The following is a 21,083-nucleotide window of genomic DNA, read 5'->3' as shown; positions in this document are numbered from 1 at the left end:
TTTTTTTTTTTTTTTTTTTTTTTAAAATAATCACTTTATTCTGAAGGGAAATGTTTTATTCTCTGTTCACCTCACTTCACTCTGCAATAAATAAGGTCTGGTGGCAGCAACATGTATAGGGACATATCATAACCATGGGGTTATCTGATGTGCTAAATGCTTTTCAGAGACACAGGCACAAGTCATTTGTCACCTCCTGATGCATAACCCACAACTTGCCTTGTTATCTCACAGAGTCATGAGGCCCAGAATAGATGACCCTGGCTGTATATATTCAGTATCCCTATCAATGGAAGTACACTGCTTATAATCTGCGTAGTCAGACTGTTACACAGGGAGGAAGCAGAACAGCTTAAACATTGTCAACTTATCAGTGACTCAAAATGCTCTCATGTGAGCAGAGCACAGTGAATATGAAATAAGGGCAGAGTGACTAATCACCCAACTTAAAGCAGAACTACACACCTATCCCTTACAGCCAAGGAAGGTGCCATCTTAGTATTGATTGTGCATCCAGGGATAGTGATTAATTCCTAACTGCATGTAATTATATCACATACAAATACTTGCAGTGTATCCATGCAATGCCACTTTAAGATGCGGCCGCTATCACCCAATCATTAACTTAAACGGGTGACACCTGAATGCCATATTTGGGATTCCTGCCACAGGAATCCCGTAGGTTCCTTCTGCAGGAATCTCTAAACACACCTTTTTACCGGTGTAAATGTAGCCTAAAGCTCAATTAAAGTCACATAAATATATATCCAATATGTAGTCAGATAATAATTTTACTAACAACCTACATTTTAGATCATTCCTCCACTTTCCTAGCGTTGTCTTAATATGATAACGTAGTCCAACCGGCAGCTAAGTTAGTGCACTCAGTTATCAGCACTCAGTAACATGCCTGGTCTGACACACCTTTCTCTAAAATAAAAAAAATCTCCCCTACACTTCTAATAAGGGGTGTGTCTGTTATGTGGCTATGCAAGCGCAGAGCACTGCATTGTAAAGGCAAAAGCAGAAATTTCACAAAGATAAAAGGGTATTTTAAAGAACATCTCTGGGCAAACCAAATATCTACCCTTGCAGTGGGGCTACCCCTACACTGCAAATGTAAAGTGCTTGTTAATGATTAGGGTCTGGAGTAAGAGAGATTGACTTATCTGGTTCCTCCTCCCTGGCCGATCAGACCTCTCCTCTTCTCCCCCTCCACTCCAGCTGGTGTAATGTCCCTCCGCATCCTCACGTCTAATTCAAGTCTATAGTCTATCAGTGGTACTTGGAGAAGGAGCTGACTGGAGTGGTCTAGCAGCCCAGATGGAGCCGATGAGAGCAGGGATCAGGTAAGTAAATCTGCTTAAACTCCAGCCCCTGTACATAAGCAAACACTTAACTCACACAGTGCGGGGGCAGTACCATTGCAAGGGTGGTTATTAGTTTGCATGGAGATGGGCTTTAAAGCATTTACAAACACAAATCAGTAACAAATCATAATGTTTGGGGTTACAGGACTATTCAGGTATAACATGGTGTCAGACTTCAATTGGGCTTTTAGAGGCATAGTGATTCGGATAAGACATGCCTTAATCATCAGGGGTTTCCCAAAGCACTACTCCTCCAACATGCAAATTGTTAGAGAACTGTTATATTTCTAGTATGTTATTTTTTTTGCCAGGGGTTCATGAACCCCTTCCCTCCTCCACTTACCCTTCTCTCCCCCTCTCCCTCTCCTTTAATTTCCTTTAAACACCCCCCTCTAATATACTTTCCTAAATAACTGAATGTCAGGGGTCAAGGCCACTTCTAGTGCTCCAACTTAACAAGTTTACTTGCCTACAAGTGCTGTAAATTATCTGACGTAAAGATTCTGTTGCATCCGCCACATTTCCAAGTTTAAAAATTGCAGAAAAGAAATGAATTTAGTAAAGGTAAATTGACATCATCTGCACGTATCTTATTCAGTTTGCTTTTATCTCCCTTTAAATTACGTTAAGAACAGAGAATTCCTCTATTTAAAATAGATGTATTCAGAAGAACAGATTTCCATATCAGTCACTACATGTTCTGCTTTCAGTACAAAGACTGTGTAGAGGTTAATAGAAACATGGCGCTTCCCAGAAATGCCGAGAAGTCAAGTGATGCCACCTCAATTCACTTGTGATGCCGGACAGCCAGGGCAGAAAGGTGCTGCCAATCTATTAGAATTTTCTAACTTAACAAGCAATAAAATGGATTAGCAAGTTCATATTAAAGAGACAGCTCATGATGACACTTCCAAAAAGTCTCTACAATACTGCTTAAAGCAGAACTCCTTGGAAAACTATTTTAACCCTTGCAGTGGGGCTACCACACTGCAAGGATTAAGTGCTAATTTTGGTCTAGGGAGAAACATAACAAAGCTATACTTACAGTGCACTCACAGTGCTCCCTCCAGCCTGTCTCCTTCTTCGCTGCAATGATGGAATGTGCTTCAGTGTCCTCACGTCCAATACACAGTGTATTGCACGTGATGACTCATGGACCTTAGACCGCTGCATTGGACGAGGAGAGAGGCTGGAAGGAGCGCTCTAACAGCAAGCCAGCTGGTGAGTATAACTTTGTTATTTTCTTCGCTAGACCAAAAACAGCACTTAACCCCTGCAGTGTGGGGGTAGCCCCACTGCAAGGGTTAATAATAATTTTCCCAGAAGTTCATCTTTAAGACAGCTCTTGTCACATTTTATGCCTGTCCTTGTTTAGTTTTAAAGAGAGCGGTGTCTGGTCTTATTGTTGACTGCATCCTAAGTGGGAAGATTCTCCATTACATCCTGTCCTGGTGACCACACAGTGGCAACAATTGGGATGCTGGCACCTGTAAATGTTCAAAGTTTACAAAGCTATCAGCACACGTAGATGCTTTTTTTCTGTTTAAAGGAAATCTCAGTCTGAAAGATGGCTTCATGATTGCCATACATGAGAGATTGTCATAACTGGTATTAGTCTAATGAGATCCCAGCTCGCCAACAGGCACATTTTGTATTATGTAGTTGTCAGTCTCCTGATTTCTTCCCATCACAGAATAGCTGGCTCAGCCCACTGAATTTACTACGAGCTAAGACAGAATATTTAATTTATTCATATAGCCCTGACAAATTCCACCACTCTTTACACAGTATATAAGTCATTTCTATCATATTACGTCTAAAGAGTTTATAATCTAATTCCCCTTCCATACAAAAATGCACAGACCTGATAAAACAGTTACCAACCTCTCAAATCTCACATTTTAGGCTTTACTTACAACCCTTTAGGCTGCATTCACACATAGCATTTGTGGTTCCCGCACGGTTTTCCGTGCGGAAGACAGCGTGGGATGAAGACGCTAATATTTTGAAATCCACATGGATGCCGCTTGTTTGCGGCTATCAAATAGCCTGTGAATGTGGGGAATCCGCCGGATTATCTCGCTTGGACTATTTCTGGGGCCGTGCGACCCCGCAATGGTCTGAACGATGCACATTCAAGTGCATTGAATTCCCTGTACAGCCGAATACGTGCGGATAGCCACTCAGGTGTGAATAGAGCCTTACAGTGACACCAACTTCAGGAGTTAAATCTTAAAAATGCATTCACGTTCCTTAACTATTAACAAACATGTAACTTATCTGTGCATCATGCGGCTGTAGATCCTCAAATCATCTCTGAACTGGTGCTGACACTGTCCTTTCTTCTGGAGGGTGGCTACTTTTGGTCCCCAATGGTCCCTGTGTGTGTTGAAAGTAGCCACCGCTCCAAGATCACTCCTGCGATGGACTACAATCTCAATACAATTTAGTAAACTAAACATGAGATTGTAGTCCATCGCAGGAGTGATCTTGGAGCGGTGGCTACTTTCAACACACACAGGGACCATTGGGGACCAAAAGTAGCCACCCTCCAGAAGAAAGGACAGTGTCAGCACCAATTCAGAGATGATTTGAGGATCTACAGCCGCATGATGCACAGATAAGTTACATGTTTGTTAATAGTTAAGGCACTTGAATGCATTTTAAAGATTTAACTTCTGAGTTTAGTGTCACTTTAATTACCCCAGTCATTTACAATCTTTGTTTATAGAAACAAGCTCTTGTTAAAATGGTTGAATAGGCCCTTTAGTTGTGAAATCTGTAACTTGGTACTTATTCAGCTAGGTACATTGTCACCCTTTTCAAGAGTCATACACTCATACAATGGATAGGATAATGGGAAACATTATGTGAAGGAAAGGGAAGTGCACGGCTTTATTTTGTATTGTGTAACATTATATGAGAATTGAGAACAGTTAGTAAATAAAAGAGGAAGAAGCAGAAACCATTGGGCCAGCTTATCTTATAGAACGAGGAGCAGTGCACTCAACACTCTATAGCTATGCAAATTATGTGGCTAGTGAAACCAAAACCAATTAACTTACCGGATTTCACTAGACCCACTGATATAGCCATGGCATTTTTGCTAAAACACTTTGTGGAGAGCTCTGATCCTCTCACATCTGTCCCTCCACTAAAGGAAGCTTACAATGCCTCTAGTACAGTCTTATACATATTGTTGGACCAGTCTGGATTGAAGCCAAATTAAATCAGAAAGACAAAGCTATGTAACCCAGCACCCTATCACTACAGACAAGAATATTAACTACTTATCATGCTTGTATTTTTACACTGTTGAATGAAATATTTCAAGCGACATATACATAAGGAGAATATGCAAACTTCATTGAGATAGTGTCCCTGAAACTCAGGACTGCCACACTGCAAGGCCACCATTCTAACCAAGATTCTTGTGCGATTTTGTTTTGTGTTTACAAGCATTCTCTTATTGTATAGACAGTCTTATGACATTCAAAAAAATTAAAAGTTATAAACCACATAACATTTATGGTACTATAGTCTTTAAGACTACACATACAATTGTGCATTATACAGATTATTAATTAATGCAGATATGTCCCTACTTTGGCTAGAGAATTACCTGCTTGTTGGTATTCACCTCATACAGCACATTAAAATCAATAAGATGCTAATAAGATATACCAAAAAAAACAAAACTTTTTTGTACTTTCTAGCAATGAGATCACTGCCAATAAGCTGTTAAATCTTTCAGTAGCAAAATAAATGTAATTACAAGTATAGCCTATGCCTATGCTAACAGTTTAAGCATTTCACCATTACCAGGTAGAGGCACAGCTGAATTAAAGTATACATATATTTGTGCATTATACAAACACATCCTAATGATATTCATAGAAAAGAGTGACTATAGAAGAAAATGTTGCAGTCATGTGACCGCACAGCAGACTTACTTGTCTTCTTCTGGCTAGCGGGAGGCAGGTTAGATTGTGAGGTGGGTGGGCAGCTCATTTGCAGACTAAACTCGCAACTAGACTGGCCCATAGAGGCCGGAGTTTGACAGGGAGGCCCCAGGTGAAAGATGTCATCAATGAACAAGCCCGAGTTAAACAGGGGGTGTGACCGGTAAACAGACTATGGCCAGGGCTGGGGGTAGTAGCATGGCCGGTAAACAGGCTATGGCCAGGGCCAGATGGGGGAGCATGGCTGGTACATATACCACTGCCAGGGCTAGGGAGGCTCTGGCAAGGACCAGGCAGAGGGCATGATCAGTAGACAGACTACAGCCAGGTCTGGTTGGGGGATGCAGCCGATAAACAGACCACGGAAGATATAGACATGCTGTGCTTGGGTATGGCATTCTGTATTTCCTAAAAGCAAGCCCTGGGATAGATTTACTACTAGATATAGTAAATGTAGTAAATGTAGTGGTTTTAATGGAAATATATTACTGACATAGATTACTAGTAGACTTATATAGACACCACACACCTATACAGTAAACTCCCCATTATCCGGCATCCATAGGGATTAGTAGATTCTGCATAAATATAGTTTCTGGTTGCTTGAGAGTTACTATTAAAAATAGGTCTTACTAATGCCATACCCCATACTATACAAAACCATAACAAACTCTGTATTGACTTCATATTAATATTGAAATGCAATAATCAAAAGCAAATTAAGACAAACAGACACACGATCATTTCCAGGATAATACATGCCGCAGATCAGCAAAACACACAGGATTTTTTTTTCTGGTTAGTTGAGAGTGCTGGTTAGTTGAATATTGGGTAACAGAGTTTACTGTATATAAAAAAATTAAAAGGTAACATACACAATAATTGATAACCTGTAAATTAGAACAGCATAAGATATATCAGCTGTGAATCTGTTAAGAAAGACATAAAACCTTCTGTAAGGGCCAGTTCATAGCACTAAAACGTGCATGCTAGAGCACTGTTTGGTAATGCATCACACATGCATCGGTGTTGTGGTGCCATTTTTTTTAAATAGACCCCCAACACACTTTAACACGTGTGTTGGGGGGCTACAAGAGCCTGTGTGGTGTGGTGTGGTGTTCAATTTGAATGGGATTCCTAAAGCAGTGCAGAATAGTATGAAGTGAACAGTCCTTAAATCTTGGGCTTAAAGGAGAACTATGAGATGAGTGATTTCCACTCACCTCAAAGTTCTAGCCGACCTGTGACAATGAGACTGTCACAGGTCGGCTCAGTAGATCGGGAGGTGAGCGAACACATACCAGGTTCGCTCACCTCTCGATCCTGTCACGGCTCTCTGCCATGACAGGGGGAAGGGCTGGATTCCCCTCTCCCCGCTCCGATCTGCCAGCACTGACTGGCGGAACGGACGGGGGAGGGGGCGGGTACAGCTGGCTCTGCCTCGAGTCATCTACGTCGGGATCCGCTCCGGCTGCGGCATCTCAGTATACCGCGAGCTGTAGCTCGCGGTATACTGAGCTTAGGGTAACGGGAGGACGCTAGTTTGTGTCCTCCCGTTACCCTTAGGAGAACTATGGGGAAAAACACTGACCCCATAGTTCTCCTTTAAAGTGACATTAAAGTAAAAAAAAAATTCCCTCCCCCCAATGTTAATGTCAGCACTTACCTTAAATTATGTCTCTTAATCCGATCTTCCTCTTCTTTCCTGATGTTTTCATCTGTCCCTCCAGAGGTGCAGCGGCTCTTCGATCCAGCGCTGACTCCTCTGTCCTTTGCGATCTCGCAGTGTCTGCATGCGGGTGCACGCGTCCATAGACTTACCTTGCGTCTCTGCTCGTCTCCCGGCCGATAATCCGAACTTTTCGGACGGGAGCGCGCGGCGAAGACAGGGGTAAGTTTAAACCACTTTTAAAGCGTTTAAAAAAAAAACGTTTTGCATATATCTACTGCTTGCTAGCAGTAGATATATGCAACAAAAAACAAACAAACGGAGGGTTTAGAAACCCTTTAATGAGCAATTTTAACTGTTTCCAACAAGATATGTAAAATAAAAAATATTGCCAAGCATGTATAAAAATAAAAAGCAGCCACCGCTACAATAGTCACCTCCTCACCAGTAATGTCCACTGCATACTCACTGCTCAGTGATAATGCCCAGCATCATCCAACCCACTTCTGGGCTCACAGTACTCCTAAATGGCAAGGTGCGTATGCATCATTACTGAGCACTTTCTGTCCAGGATTAATGACCACCCAATACTGCCAACAGAGGAGAAGAGGACGGAGGTAAATGTAATCAGAAATGGAAGATAGGAATCTGAGGAACGGATATGGAATGGGTCACATCGGAAGGTCTGAAAAACAGATACAGTACCTGGACACAAACAAAGGTAATGTCTCTTTTGCTGCATTTAGTAAGCAGCAACAATTTGTGCTCAAAGCTATTTTATTTATTTATTATTTATTTTCAACAGCATTTGCTAAATCTGTATCACCTTCACCTTAAAGCATCAATGACATCTGAAATTGTCAGATGGCTAAACCACTTATGCCAGTTCCTATTTTATACGGACAAATAGTACTTTTTTTTCTGTAGTGCTCTACTGTGCATTGAGGATCGTTAGAAAGCCTTGCATACCTAAATATTAAAGCTGAACTCCAGGCAGATATATAAGATACAAATGAGTGCAGCTCGGTAATCATTAATACAACCTTGAGACTCCATTCACACATTAGTGTTTTTCCGCGCCTATCTATACACGCGGAAACGCACAAGATACAAAAACGTGGAACGCAGCAAAAAGTACATGCGCGATTTTTTGAGCAGTTTTTGCGCTTTCTGACTGTGGTTGTAGCTATACATGCACGGAAAAAACACACGTCTATTAGACATTGAAAGGGGAATTTATCAAGACTGGAGCAGACAAAATCTGGAGCAGTTGCCCACAGTAACCAATCAGCTTCTCTCTTCAGTTTGTTCAGTAGTGATTTGAAAAAGAAACAGAGAAGCTGATTGGTTACTGTGCACCGCTGCTCCAGATTTCATCAACTCCAGTTTTGATAAGTTCACACCTGAGTGTTTTGTGCGCGCGTACTACCATGGGGAAAAAAAGTGCCGAATTCCAAATGCGCAGGTGTAAATGGAGCGCAAATGTATTTTTTAGATGAAAGCAGTGCAAGTAGCTGAGTTTTACATGGTATTCCAGTGTACCGTACAGCAGAGCTCACAGAGGGATAAGAGAAGCAGCACGGGGAGCTGCAGTAAAAGGAGCAAGTTGATAGGGAAAAAGAGCAGTGTGACCAAAAAAAATTAGCTCATTGGTGTGCTGCTTCTCCTTTTACTGCACACTCACAGAGTGGAGGAGGGGACACGATAACGAAAATTGAAACTGCAACAGAAAAAGATCAGGTCCTCTTCCCTTCCAAACAAGACTATGCTGTTCGGCAGTGCTGTGCAAATCTAAGGACTGGATAAACAGAAATACAAACCCTTTTCCAGGTAAATCAGTTCTCAGTTATGCATTTATTCTGCACATTTATCTTTTTTTTGTAGGAGTTCAGCTTTACAGGACATGTCTATTTCAGTGCAATTATGACCTATTTTTTTAACCTTTGCTTCTTTACTAGAATTAAACTCAAAGATTTCTGACACCACACTAGCCTGGTTAATATTATTGAAGATCTATAAAGGAGGAGAGACGGTAGGGTTCCCCTGCGGTACATTGTGTTTCTGCAAACTCAGCAGAAATCTTGTTTAATGAAGTCTCACTTTAAATGATGCCACTATAAACATTATTATTTGAGTCTCTGTCTCCTATAGATCTCACTGCTTGATGGGCTCCCATCATTCTGCTGTGTTATAAGTTTCAATTAAATGTAAGCTTTCACACATTATAGAGGCATTGACCTTCAAGTTAATGCAGCTGGATTCACTATACAAGTATATATTGCAGTTCATTAAGGAGCTTTTTAAGTGAATCAAACATTCGGCAAATGAGACAATGGAATTATTTAAAGTTAAGTTTCAGGAAAAAAGGATCTATTCCTGCAGATGGTCCGCCTTCACACTGCAAGGGTTATCTGCTTGTTTTACCCAGAGGATAATGAATAAGGTTATACTTACCTTATTCCTCCCACAGGTTTTCTGCTCTTTGTGCCACTGGTCCCCTTCCTTCACTGCTAAAGAGTGGCAGCTCACTGCCATCATCATGTACAGGAGGACACCGAGGACCCATCCACACTGCAGAGGGTTGGTAGGTGTATAAGGTAAGTATATCACCTTATTCGTCACTTCCTAGGCAAAACAAGTTGTTAAAGAAGGATTGTTGGGAGAGAAAAATATACTGTTCCCAATATTCGGAGCCGGCGTTGGGTGCTGCAGTTTTCACATCCCGGCTCTATAGCTTGAAAACTGAGCAATCACATACAGCTGATCGCTCAGCTCACGGTGTCCTCCCTATAGAGACTATAGGGAGTGACTGTCAGTCACCCCCCTGCAGCGATTCCCCCCTTCTCTCTCTCTCTCTGTTGCTCCAATGCTCATTGGAGGGACAGACAGGGGGGAGGGGGCGGGCACAGCTGGCTCTAGCTCTAGAGAGGCAGAACCAGCTGTCAATCCAGCAGCCAGGTGGGTCCCCATAATATTGTCAGGATCCTACCCAGCTGCAGCCTGCCAGCATATAGCAGGCAGTAGCCCACTATATGCAGACTTTGGGCCACAGGAATACATTAGTGAATGCAAATGGAATCTGGACTTGGATTGTGCTGTTTGCACAGATACAAATCATCAGTGGAACAGATACAGCCTTACTATAGCGGAATAGGAAAGTATAGGCAATTGCATCATGACAGTTCAGGTCTGAACCCTGATCTTGCATATACTTGCTTCTGTGAACTGTACGGAGTTGAACTCTAGGCAGATATAAAAGACACAAATTAATACATTTCTGCAGTCATAAATGCATCACAAAATTGAACTGTAAATGTTAGCAGTTTAAGAACATAAATTCAACTTGGTAGCAGTCTTCTGCAGATCCTGTATATCAGGGTTAAGTGCGATAGAAAAAAGCAGTACAAGGAAACAATCAGTTCATATGCTAAAAGGGAGCATGCTGATAAAAGGAGACAGCAGAGTGACCATAAAGGTGCCCATACACTGCTCGATTCTCGTACGAGAATCGCGGGAAATCCCGCGATCGTACGAGAATCGAGCAGTGTGAACAAAGACGTGCGACCGTTTCTACTGTACGGTCGCACGTCTTTTGTCTAAGGAGCACGCTACAAAACCAGCCGAAAATCGTACGATTTTCGGCTGGTTAGAACGGTACTCGGGAGACAAATGACGAACGAGCCGGTGTGCGCACGCGCACACTGCCCGTTCAGCATTGCGGTCATCGGAAGCCCGCCCCTCAGGGGGGCGGGCTTGCGATGATTGAGAGTACGATCTGCCTGTCCAAGATGGGCAGATCATACGTTTTTTTAAGTACTTCACAACCATCGCAAGACTAAGGTCTTGCGATGGTTGTAAAGTGTATGGCCACCTTTAGATGAGCTCATCAGTGTGTTGCTTCTCCTTCACTATCCAGTAACACGATGAGGGTGGGTACATGAGCAAGTGATTTGAGTTATGCTAGCTGTCATCTAGCCTTGAAGATAACATCCTGCGGCTTGAAAGAAGTACTGTTAGGGGCAGCTCTGGATTAAGGGGGTATTACAACAATTTCCTATTTTCATTGGTTACTATATTTCTTTTTTTCTTTTTTTCTTGGAGTTCTGCTTTAAACACTCTATGATATCCAGTAAGGATTTGTGAGCTTAGCTACACACTAGCAGCTACAGGTAGGATGCATGTGAGCACAATCCTGAACACTGAACTGTTTTATAGAATGATGCAGTTTTTCATCTTATATTAATTTGTTGTTTATCTAACTATTTTATAATGAAAGGAGGAAAACAGAAGAGCTCAAAGTATTATCTACTCAGTATGGACTGAAATAGTCCAGCTGGTAACTCACCAGCAGATATGGAACTGATAGTTTAAATATATGCATGTCCATTGAAATTCAGCACCAACATTACATTCTATAAACTGCAAATCGGCTTATTATTCACTAGAGGAATATGAATCAGAAATAATGAATGAATTCCAGTTTTACTCATTTCAAAGTGTTCACTGAACATTTCAATCAGACAGCCTGCCTGTATTTACAAATGCTATCTTGCTATAATAAGCTAAGATTCGGTAATGATGCTTCAAGTGAGCGGGTGATGCATGTAAAATCCAACTCATTTTGTCATACACACCAGTTGCTGGTTGACTGGCTACATAACCCCCAATGGTGTCTGTGAGGGCATTATAAAATCAGCGATACAGAAGGGGGTCTTGGGTGACCATAGTGCAGGGTATATACATGTGCTGCCAGACTGCTGTGTAATTTGATGTAGCAGTTTCCTCCAGGATGGGATTTCAGTGCTACATGCTCTTACTCTTCAGTATGCCACAGTGTAAGGGTTAAGTGTTAGGGAGAAGCGTATGAAGAAATCATTTTAAAGTGGACCTCCGACCCTTAAAATAAAAACACTTGAAATCCCACACTACCATTTTAATAACATATGTAATTGGCAGACGGCGTCTTCCTCCTTTCTTTTCTGGGCCAGCACACCAATGGTGTTCACTCCAGACCCTGGAGCTGCCTACTTTTAGTTTACACACTGCCATGGCTTCAGACTTTTCCCCAAGATTTTGCAGTTTGTACATGGGAAGGCACTGGTTACATGAGGTAAGTGTAAGCTTCATAATCTACCCAGGGGGCCACTGGGAGGCCCTGGCTATGTCACTAGTGCCTCAGAAATGCCGAAAGTGAAAGAAACCTATGTGTAAGCTAACACAAATAATGTTTATTTTACATATGACTGGAATGTGTATACTGTACACCAATGGACAGACCTTTCCTGTGGGGTGGGTGCATCGGGGTCCGGACACTCATCCCCACAATTGAAGCCGACTTGTGGCACTGAAGCTGTCACAGGTCGGCTCTATTGATCAGGAAGTCAGCGAACACATACAGCTGATCACGGACTTCCCGATCCTCTCCCTGCAGAGAGCGGTAACTGTCAGTCACCGCTCCCCACAGGGATTCCCCCCTCCTCTCTGAAATCCTCCAGCGCTGACTGGAGGAACAGATGGGGAGAGAGCTCTTAACTCCCTGTAAGGAGGTAGTGATGCTGCACTCAAATTAATGTTATCAGCTTTGCTTAAGTTTACTCTGTGGACTACAGAACACCGCGGCCCACAGAACATGTTATGGTGGAGATGAAGACAGAGGTTAGTTTACAAAGCTGCTCTTTCATTAAGGGCATGGTCAAATAACAGGACAGGAAGTGTGTCCCTGGCATAATTGCAAGGTGAAAATAAAAGGGAGAACAAAATGCAGCCACCACATCTAAGGGCTTTTCTGGGATTTAGATATACTTTAAAGGACTAGCTATTGGCTAGGTGTTAGGGTAAGAAGGTTGAGTTTTATGACCTCCCATTAGGGGTTAGGTTGAGTGTCCATTACTGTAAGCACACCACAGAATTCACAAAGCTCAACACCTAGCACAAAAGCTCCGGTCTTTAACGGTCCAACATGCCCCCTGCCCAGTGCTCCAATCAACACTCCTTTTAAGGGAGCATGAGCGCTGCTGATTGGAGCACTGAACATGGGTGAGTCCAATCAACAGAGACCCCAACCACTGCTCTATGCAACAATCTATCTTTGTAGCATGCTACTAGCATAGGTTATTTTAACCTGTGCTGCAGCACAAAGTAAGTAAAGGAGAAAAATAAAAGAATGAACAAATTAATTACTTTAAATGCAGTAATAAATATGGAATCTTCAATTGGGGGTTAGGTGTTAAGTACTAATTTTAGGGGTTAGTACATGTGTTAGCATAGAGTATACCTTTTGTTTTGTACAGTCCCTCTACAACAGAGTTCAGCCTGAAGAAGGGAGGAGCAGCACAAGGAGTCAATCAGTTGTGCTCCATTGGAAGAAGCATGCAGATAGGAGGAGGGCGCAAAGTGACAGGGAGATGAGCTCATCAGTTTGCTGTTTCTCCTTTCACTGTCTAGTCACAGGCTGTGTGTGGGACAACACTGAACTGCAGAATTAAAAAAATCAGGTCTCCTATCCTCCCAAACAAAGCTGTGATGTGTGGCAGGGCTGTATAAATCTCATGACTAAATGGACAGAAATACAAATCTTTCTGGGAAGTAAAACAGCTCACATATATGTATTTTATCTGTGTATTTAACTGTTTGCCTGGATTTTAGCTCTAAAGGCTAAGTTTACCTTTTGGGCCATGTTCCATGTTACACTTATATTCAGGACATAACATGAAACAAGGTGACTTTGCAACCCCCCACCCTCCTTTCCCAACCCCACCACCACCTTTCCTAACCCCACCACCACCACTTAACTGAATCACGGGGTTCTCCTTCCTGCAGGCTGCTGCTCTTTTTTCTTTATTTGGTGGGGCTGTGCTTGGCTTTACCCACACAGAAGCATCACCCATTTAAAGATTATTTGACAGGATTGGTGAATGGAGAAACTACAAGCCCAATCAGCCACCACTCCAAAGGGACTCAATGAAATACAAATGTGCATTTGCAGCCAGAGCATTGTAATCATGATCAATGGATTGCAGTTGCTATGCTTTATTGACCCCAATGTATAAAATAATAACTTTAAAGTAATGTATAACAAAACCTTTTTCAGTATATAAGGAAACATCAGTAGAAAAATATTTACTAAATCCTATGTAAGCATCCTGTCTTGATGACGGTGTGCATGACATCTACATTAGTCCAGTTATTCCTTGTAGCAGAAAAAGAATGCCAGTGTTCAGAACTCTGGGGAAAAGGCAGCTAGTCACATCGTATACACATCAATGTTAAGACCAAAGATAAACATAATATAATGATAACAGGTGGCTATAAAACAATACAAAGTGGACATTACAACATAGTGAAACGTTGCAAAAGTCTACAAAACAGGAAGTACTATGGTGAAAAAGTGCAAGTGGTACTAAACAGAGCATTAAACACACAGGTAGATCGCCTCAGTGGATGCTGTTTAGTTGTAGGTACAAGAACAATTTGTGACAAAAGTAAAACTACATAAAATGATGCTGAAAACAAATAAGCCACATTGATTTATACTGAGTACAATGCCAGGTATCTCCTCCCCCACTCCACCATAAGCTTTAAAACGTAAGTGATGAATCCCTAGCATGGTACATGCTAGAATATCTTTTTCTGTGTCATTTTGTAGACAGTTATTCAGGATGGGGGTAAAACAAATGAGCGGCTCATGGCAAAAATGTCTCGTAAAAGTGCAACTGTCTTTTAACAAACAATAATGAAGTGACTACATGCATAAGGCCCCTTTCCGTCTGTCAGTTTTTCAGGAGGGTTTGATCGGAAGCTCAATGTTGGTCTATGAGCAGGCAGGGTAAACGGACATGCGTCTGTGTACATCCAATTACCTCCAAGTCCGTCTAGGTAAAAAAAAAAAAAGAGGTAACTAAATGAAAACACCTACCCGTAGACTTAACATGTTCAGCTCCATGGAGCAAAAACTGAACGGACATGGATGTCATAAAAGTTTCCATTCCATTTGGCTCTGATTCAACAGGATATCCATTCATGGATTCACTGCTAAGCAGAACAGATTCTGCCCCTATGATGGGGCCCTAAAGGTCATGTACTTAGGGGCCCCAAAACCCTATAATCTGACAATATGAACAACACTTGGTAATGTTGATGGCTGGCCAATCCCCTCATATGATGTACATCTCATTAGCTTATATCTATTAATGGGGTAACCTTTTTTCCCATAGTTCTCTTTAGGGTCACGGGAGGACATATACTAACCTCCTCCTGTGACCCAAAACTCTGTATATCGCGGGCTATTGCCTGCGATATACTGAGAGCGCCGCAGCCGGGAGGGATCCCGACAATACTGTCAAGATCCACCCCACTGACTGATTGACAGCGGGTTCTGCCATCGGGAGGCAGGGCCAGCTATTTCTGCCCCCTCCTGTCCATCCCTCCAGTTATCGCTGGAAGATCAAAGAGGGAAAGGAGGAATCCCTGCGGGGAGTGGTGACTGACAAACACCACTCTCTGCAGGGAGAGGATCAGGAAGTCAGAGATCGGCTGTATGTGTTTGCTGACTTCCTGATCAATAGAACCAACCTGTGACAGCTTCAGTGTCACACGTCAGCTCTAACTATGAGGATGAGTGTAATTCACTCATCCCATAGTTCTCCTTTAAGGATGACTTCAGTGACCAATAGGGACGTTTACACAAGGGCTGGACAAATCCCAGGAGCCAGGTAGCCAATGCTATTTAAAAATTACAGCTAGTTTCTAAATGTTGAGGTTTTCTCTAGTTGTTATCAGTGGAGCTGCCTTCTAAAAAAATCCTGCTGACTTCTGGATTGGACAGACTGGCTTCTCAATTCCATATTTGTCCACCCCTGGTTTACCCTGCCGGAAAGTGTTGACATGTACTTTGTAGTAAAGAGCCCCAGATTTCAGGTTGCACTTCAAGGCAGATGTTATGTGCAAGGACCTCTAGTTACCCAAAATGTATGCATGTAGACACCTTTGCCAAATGACATGTGTTCTTTAGCTACAGAACACCTATGGAGGCACACACTGATTCTTGTAGATATAGAATATTTGGCTTTGCTATGTCTTATGAAATTTACATACCACCAATACATAGACAGTCATATTTATATGCAAAGGGAACATTTTCACACCAGTTAAAAATTTCATACAACAGTGCCACCAGTAAACACATTCCCTGCATATATTGCAAACACTTCTGTAGCTGTTTACAATGTTAATTGTTCATGTACAGAAAAGCAATGTATTATTATGCATGTAGCTCAACTAAGAGGTCTATTTATCAATGTTTTGACACATCTTTCAGCCAAGATTAACACATTTTTCTCATTAAAAAATTGCTAACATTGAAACCTTTTCTGAGTTCAGCATCCTTTAAAATCCTAAATAATTGTGGTACTTTATAGTGAAATATGTTCAAATAAATTAAAAGGTCGGTCTACTTAAAGCAGAACTCTAGGATTTCGAAAAATCCTAGAGTCTATGTACTTGCTGTGGGACTAACCCTGCACTGCAATGGTTAACTGCTTGTTTTGTTTAGGGGGCGAAAATAAAGATAAAAAACTCATCCAATCATCAGTACTGCCTTGCTGCTAGACCAGTTCCCCGCAGCCTCTTCTCCCCTGGGCTCTGGCAGTCTAAGAACTTGTCATCATGTATAACAAAGCACATGGAGGGACATACCACAGCTGGAGGTGAGTCACTGCCACAGGACTGAGGATCGGGTGAGTATTTCTTCTTTATTTTCACCTCTAGAGAAAAACAAGCAGTAAACCCTTGCAGTGCATGAGGCAGCCCTACTGCAAGGGTTAACTTTTCTAAATCCTGGAGTTCTTCTTTAAAGGTGGCATTTCCGTTATGAAGTGGCATCTAGTGAGCTATGTCACCCTCAGCCTTCTTTTATCTCTGGAGGACTCCAACCACAATATCTCTCTTCTGCTCTCACATTCAGACTCCTGGGTGTTCCCATTCACCTTTGCTTATTCCCACTCCTCCTGAGTATTCTCCATACTATTAAATAAATAAAAAATCCCATCAGTGAATATGGGATCCCCCTCCAAAACAGCCATGTCAACTATATCGAATTGAGAGCTCCTAACTTGCATCTGTGAGGGACATTAGAAACCAGTAGACAGTTTAACTCTCCAGCATCTCCCGAAGATGAAACATCAGTTTTAGGTAGATTGACCAATATGGGCAGACTAGGTATCTGATGTGTCATTAACCGACAGCAACAGGATTGTAGACACTCATTAGCCTCTACCGCAATTGGACTGCGCCTAAACTTGTAGCAAGCTGAGAGCAGGGGTGGACAAATTAATATGAAATTCAGGAGCCAGTCTGTCCAATCCAGCAGCCAGCAGAATTTTTTTTAGGAGCCAGCTCCATTGACAACTAGAGAAAACCTCAAGAGCTGGGGGCCAGCTGTAATTATCAGCTACCTAGTTCCTGGGATTTATCCAGCCTTGGCTTAGTGTGAATCTATGTATACTAAGTAAAAATGTATTCCCACTCACCCTGAAGAAGAAAAGCCCAGAAACAATCTGCATTGTAATATTGTCTCCGTTTTTTAGTCATCAGACATAAGGATGAATTAGTACATCTTATTCCTTTATTCGTAGTGTACCTCCTAAGGCAAGGGACACTTCTTTGACAACAGAATTTATGATGTGCAAACAATGATCAGTTTCACTCACCGGGGCTTCTTTTTACCATCACTTTTCTGTTATACTAACATTTGAAAAAAACCAAATGTCATAGTTTAAAATTTGGAAGGAGCGTTTAGTGACGTTTACCAGTAAAATAGTATCTTTATTTATAAATGTCTGTCTGCAAGAGGGACAACTTAGAAGGAATGAGGATCAGCGAGGGTTAGCTGCAAAATAAAGTCTGTCCCTCCAATTGAAGATTTATTTACAGGTGATTTTAAACTTAGACAAGTGTAGTTTGCCGTAAATAAACATGTAGTTTGCCATATCTTTTTTTTTTTAAATCCATGTGCCTGCTATGAAAACAAATCTCTGTTCTGTTAGACATATGAGACTTTGTACGTCTGGCTTGCACCTTGTTTTAGGACTGTAGATCAGTCAGTAGTGAAGTAAGGATAAGGATGACAGCCCTGGAGCTTGAACTTTAAGGTCAGCAATGACGGCTCTCATATTTCTGTCTTGACAGGCTCCCTTTAATATTGAATTCGATAAGCTACAGTGCAAAGATCAAGGATAACGGTGTACACATTTTGGCAACCAAAAGCAATGAAGTCGAAATGGTCCCCAGGAAAAACTTTTCTTAACCCTTGCAGTGGGGCTTACCCCCGTACTGCAATAAAAAAAAAAGGTATACCCACCCAATTTTCGGAGCCGCCTGGCTCTTAGACCGGTCCTTCTAGACTCTCCGCCCCCCCCTTCGCTCCAGCCGTCTAAGGTCCTGTGAGTCAACACGTTCAATACACTGTGTTTTGGATGTGAGGATGCTGGGGGACATACTATCACAACAAAGGAGGAGAAGGCAGACTGGAGGAAGCGCTGTCACAGCCAGCCAGCACCGTGCATGAAGTGAGTATAACTTTGTTATTTTAGCACCTAAACATAAACACGCATTTAACCATTAGTTTGGGGGTAGCCCCACTGCAAGGGTTAAGAAAAGTTTTGCACTGAGTTCTTTTTTAAGTGTTGTGTCTATAATCAAGTGAGTTGTGATCAGTTGCTAGGAGTGACTGCAGTTTGCACAACATTGTTGAGCTTTCAACTATCTTCTAACCAGTCTTTTCCATTCAAGGAGATTCAGTAGTTTGCACATTATGTTTTTGTAGAAAAGAAGAACATGTTTTAAGGAGACTACAGTCCACCTATAATTGCTTAACCTTGAGAAATGAGCATGTAATACTGTAACTTCCATCCTGTCTTGTACTGAATGCTGTACTTATATAAGCTGACTAGATCATTGTGCTTTTCTGCTTTGACACAGACATGACTATTTATATCATGGAGTACTAGAGAAGCTTATCGCGACCCCTTTCCATAAATTTGACTCCTGCTGATACTCAGCTGGTTCCCAGCAATTTACCCAGTGACACAGACCCTGCCACCAGATGCTTTTAGAGATCTCACTACAGAGATATGACGATTCTTGAATTCCCACTTGCTTTTTTTTTTTAAGACATTGGCTCAACATCTAACATTGTGTTTAGGTACAAAAAGAGGATTCACCAAGCTATAACAGTGTCCTAACAGACCACAAACACATGCCCAGTGCCAGTTATCAGAAGCACGTTGGGGTTTCCCCATTACTTGCACCTATTGCAGTAAGTAGATTTTACTGTGCAGCAGCTGAGTTGTAAAAAATACAGTAGAGAAAAGTAATGTTTCATGAGCAACCCATCAGATTACGTACATCCTACCTGTAATATAAAGGTATCACACTGGTTGCTTTAGGCAATGACTTTTGTTTCTCTGAGCTCCAATTATAATATCCACATACCAGCAACCTACTGCTGCTGCATGTCACATTTTAGTGGCTTAGCAGAATTTTAAAATAGTTGTAAAACACAAAAGCTGCTTTTACAGTTATAAAAAAAGCAATATAATAGCTATAATGCAAACAGACACCTGAGATCCTATGGGTGACAGATGATGTTCCAGTTTTGACAGCCTGATCAGCAGCAATGCTAAATATAAGACACAACACACAAGTCATAGGAGTCTTACCATTGCAGTGAGTGTGCAGAGGGAAGCCCTAAATGCATGTTAGGATTACCACTTGCTGATCACAGTTCTCATTCTTAGCTGCATCCAGGAGAAGAATCACAAAGGATGGGATGCCCCTTGGATCCACAGGATAAGGCAGCTCCTTCCCTGTGCAGTGTGAGTTATTCCATAGAAAAGGCTCATTCCTGTAGGTCGCTGTCCATGTTTCCCCTCAGTATAGTTTTCCCTGTAGCTAGGAAGTTTGTCAGTTCTGTCCACAGCTTTTGGCAGCAAGTGGAGCTACCTGGGAAGTGCAGACGTCGGCTGTTGCGGACCGGAGTGCTTAGTGAACACACTGCTTGCCGTGCACTGCTCAGCTCTGCCTTGTATACACATCCATTGAGAGCGCCAGCCAATGGGGTGACCGCAGCACAGCACGAGGATCGGACCTCTCCAGCGCAGTGTTCAGGTCTAGCGCATCATTCATACTTCTCTAATGACCTTGCTGCTTCAAAACTAATTACCAATCTCCTCTCAGCCCAAGGCTAAATGTCTCCGTTCTTCCCCTGTGATGTCAGGGAAAAGGGGTTAATGGACGCTCTGCAGAGGTTATCCTCAACATTTTACAAAGCCTGGGTGCTAGTTAATCATTAGGTCCATGGCAAGAGGACCATAACAAATCGTGTGGCTTTATTGCATCCCTGCTGTCTGCTGATGCAGGTATTTATCTCGAAAAACAGGCAATGCCTCATAAATAATACAAACAAAATAATGGTACAAAAAAAATAATAATACAAACAAAACAGTCTGTCCAAAAAAAGTGCTGCATAGGGTGAAAAACATGGGGGGGGGCTGTGAAAAGCTGTTTGGTGGTGAAGGGGTGCAATGTGCTCCTGGGAAACTAGTAAGTCCCAGAGCCTTTTCCTCGCTATATCCCCCTTGAGGGTTTGTTAACACAGCATACTTGCATTAATCGCACATTTCTGTGCAGGGCTGGCCTTAGGCCTTTAGGCGCCCTGTGCGAGAAAGTGCCGCACGGCTCGCACACCCCTAAGGCCGGCCCTGTTTCTGTGCTATTAACACACGCTACCTCACAACGCACCCACCATGCATTAACAATGCAGGAGGTGTGTTGGCATTCATGTGAATGGCACCCCAAACGCACACATGTGGTGTGAACACGCCCTGTGTTGCAGAGCCTATTATCTCCCTAAATTCCCATGTAGTCCCAGTGCCTTTCCTCCCATCATCCCCCATGAGTCCCGGATCTGTTTACCCTCATTATTCCCATGTAGTCCCAAGACTCTCAAGTCCAAGAGCCTTTTAACTGCTTATATTACCATGTAGTTGCACATCCCTTTCCTCCCTAATCCCCCTTGAGTCCCAG

General features: G+C 42.3%; 1 protein-coding gene across 1 annotated transcript in view; it reads right to left on the bottom strand.

Moving 5' to 3' along the window:
• HTR4 (5-hydroxytryptamine receptor 4) overlaps window positions 1-19,819 on the bottom strand; it is a 341,073-nt gene extending 321,254 nt beyond the window's left edge. Inside the window, exon 1 of the mRNA XM_018553049.1 lies at window positions 19,718-19,819. The gene's annotated coding sequence lies outside the window, so the exon portion shown is untranslated. The remainder of the gene's footprint in view (window positions 1-19,717) is intronic.
• Window positions 19,820-21,083: the final 1,264 nt, after the last annotated feature.

The sequence above is a fragment of the Nanorana parkeri genome, unplaced genomic scaffold (assembly GCF_000935625.1).
Source record: "Nanorana parkeri isolate BGI_ZX_2015 unplaced genomic scaffold, ASM93562v1 scaffold107, whole genome shotgun sequence".
NCBI classification, from domain to species: domain Eukaryota; kingdom Metazoa; phylum Chordata; class Amphibia; order Anura; family Dicroglossidae; genus Nanorana; species Nanorana parkeri.
Note: the sequence above shows the minus strand (reverse complement) of the source record. Positions and strands in the feature narration are given on the sequence as shown.